The sequence below is a fragment of the Anopheles marshallii genome, chromosome 3, assembly GCF_943734725.1.
Source record: "Anopheles marshallii chromosome 3, idAnoMarsDA_429_01, whole genome shotgun sequence".
NCBI lineage: Eukaryota > Metazoa > Arthropoda > Insecta > Diptera > Culicidae > Anopheles > Anopheles marshallii.
This window is the reverse complement of record NC_071327.1, coordinates 75,932,160-75,935,604: the sequence shown is the minus strand read 5'-3', so window position 1 is coordinate 75,935,604 and position 3,445 is coordinate 75,932,160.

Below are 3,445 nucleotides of genomic sequence, written 5' to 3'. Positions count from 1 at the left end.
TGATAGCAAAATGCAAAACCATAAGAAACCGATTGCAGAAAACTAGCGTCATTACCGAAGCCGAAAAAACCAGTTGATACCAGCACCGAATGGATTGTGTTGCCTCTTGCCACTTGCCTATTATTCGCGATTTTTTGTGTGCGTTGCGAAATCTACAAAACGGAAAAGTATGATGAATGCAAGATGAATGCACAATTATGCGCCTTCATTAGGCTCGTTAATCGTTAGCTCTACAGGTCCGTGCCTTACAGCCGTACTGCTTTGGCTCTTGCGAATTCATAATTCGGTGCAATTTATTTTTCCTACGTTCAATTCATTGCTCCCGTCTGATTCGAACCGCTGTATGGTAAAAGTTTTCCTTTCGTTTGCTTCCTCTCGCCGTCAGTAGAACGTTCGAATGGAAGAGAATTTCTAGCTAATGTTATAAATTGCTTTTGTAAGAATGGTAATCGATAGTGAAGCGAACGTAATAGCGTACAAATCAGTCAGAATGGATGTGCTTTTAAATTGGGGTGGAAATTGGTACGATTACGCTTAGAACTTTGTATGGAATTTGTAGAACGGTATGGTTCATGTTTGAAATAAAGAATTTCACAAGCTTGTGCGGAAAAAGTAGAAATAGAAATTTTGAGCAATTAATTGTGCTTCTTGAATTTGCTATTTATAGAAAAAGCTTTTTTTGTAATAACCTCTTCTAGATTATTTTCCACCGAGCAAATGGTTCAATGTGTAGTTTTGTTGATTCTTGAAAGAATTCAGCTGAATGCTTGAACATAAATTGAAACATTCTGTTATTTTCTTAACTCTTCATATACTTGCATCAGTAATGTTACAATATAAACGAAAGGAAATAGAAAGATAAATTAAGCCTGGGGGAGTCAGGTGATGCAGCGCATGTTCGTTTGCTTGCGCCCCTGATGCTATGCAATACGCAGCACAGTGTGCGTTATTTGCGCCTGAAATCTTTCATGCACAGTTTTGTTGTCGGTACTGCAGCAAGCCGTACATCGAAACAGTTGACTGCACATAACTACAAATAATGTTAATGCATCGCTGAACACACACACACACACACACACAGTCCACACCATACAAAAGCTCAAGCACGGTAGCTTAGATAGAACGGCAATAGTTTAGATTAAAATGTGGTCGATCGTAGCAGCTTGCTTAGAAAATGTTGCGCGCCTTTTGTACGCTGTTAGTTGTATTTAGCACAAAACGTCTCAACCGACCGATGGCATGCAAACAAAAACGCAGCAACGTTTTGTGGCAAGTTTCTGCTTGCACGGTAGTCTACAAAAGGAAGTTTCCTGCACGTACGAAATTTGCAACCTCACAAGTCAGCGTCGACAGATGTTGGCCGGGACAGGTGTGCGAAGGTTTTGCTGCACCAACATGTTCGTCCCAGCAATGGCATGTATCAAGCATTGCCGGAGGTATTTGGTTGCCAGTATTCAAAGCGGCAGCGTACGAATCGTACAAATCAAATAGAATTCCTGAAATGTTGCACTTTTCAAAATTAATCCTGCTTTTTCCATACTGGATGCTGGATTCTTTACCTTTTATAATACCATGGCAGGCCGACGAAAGGCTCACTTTTGCTACCGCTTTTCAACGATTTTAATTCGGCACTGTTACTTTGCCGGTCACAAAAGTCTTGGCTCGATGCAGTGGCAAAAGCGTGACTCGGTAGTACCGAGCTCCATATTGTGAGAGTTTACGTTGATTAATTTTGCTCGTTTGCTCCGGTCGGACAGGGACGTACTGTGTAATTGCACGATGGAAATAGTTTGAAATGATTTAAAATGTGATCCATTAATGGCTTACGGATGGCCCAGAAGTTTACCTGGGCAGTTCTCTTGATGCTCAGGAGTTCCTGGAATGGAATGCTATAAAAGAGAAGCAGAGAGCTTTCACAACCGTTGTACTGGAACACGTATCACATGGCGATTTGACTCCCCATGTAACACAAACATGGAATGTTGATAAGAGCAAATCATTCTGCGAAGCAGCTCAATTTTCCTGATTTTACCGGTATTCTATCGGAATTGATGACCTTTTTTGGTAAACGACTGCATCAATCAAGGGTAGTTTTCCGAAATCCGAAATATGTTGAATAAAGTCTAGAATTTCAGCTAAAAATTATGTTTCATAAGGTTCAAATGATTCTTACTGTTATTTTCCACTACAGAGCTACAGATGCGAACTTCTGTCCTACGAGCAAAATCATCATGCGACAAGCAAAGTTCGATACGTGGAGAGAAACAGTGGTGTTCACGGTGTGCCATTCGAAAACTAAGACCATCGCTGCATGGTGCATTCAAATTTGTGGCTCCATTTGTGTCATTTCACTCGCGACATTCGTCCTGGTTGATATTGATATATCGCTTACTGTCCAACATCGTACCGTATCGTAGATATGTAACAAAAACAAGTAATTGTGGGGTGTAACCATAGAAACGTGTAGCACTGTACATTGTGCTTCTCTGTTTGTAATTGCATTTTTATTAACAATCCAACGGTATCGATGTTCCAGGCGTGGTTTTTGTTTCGTTTGTCGTACATCCAAACGCAAAACCCGCTTTGGTCAACTCGAAACATCCCATGTAAACCGCTTATCCTGCGGCAGTGCAGTAATCGTATATCAAGCGTACCAATCAACCTCATCCCGCGTACGCATGCAAAGGCGCCGAGATAAAAGTAATCTAGCACAAACATCGCTCGGTACCGATTCGGGTGATGGGTGATGGTGATGGCATCGACAAAAAAAAGCATTCCACTATTCGGTATTGCAATATTGAATTTCGGATGCAGATTGTTGCGGTGCGGCAGTTGTTATCGTCAATGATAAATGCCGATCAAACCGGCATTGATTTCGTTGCATGTTTCGGACACCGTTATGTGCGTGTAATAAATTGTGGCTTTAGGCGGTCACAATGAAAACTCCAGACAAAAAAACACTTTTATTTTATCTAACTATCTAGCAAAAAAGGCAATGCGGTAATAGTAAGGTCCATGCCGTTTGAGTGACTGCTTACGATTACACTAAAGTCGTCTGCTTTACATTAAACTAGCGAGCGATTGGTGTATTACATTTTTTTGTTTAACGGTTTTGTTTTTCATGAGACGTATGCTGCTGATGGAGACAAAAATGGATGTAACTATTGTTTGTACCGATGAAAGAGAATTTTTTTGGTTGTAAAGATTTGGCTGATGGGACAGTTGAAATAGGGAAAGCACGATGCAAATCGGTTGAGGTAACTTTGTTACAGAGACTAACATAACCGATGTGTACGATCCACTCTTTAAAGGATAATTGTCACTGCACGTCATTCCCGTTGGCTCGCTTCGATTAAACGTCTTCCAGAAACAAAATAGAAAGAAACCAATTAGTATCAGCATCAATGGCCGTTTAGCGTAATGTTTAGTTACCTTAACAGTGGCT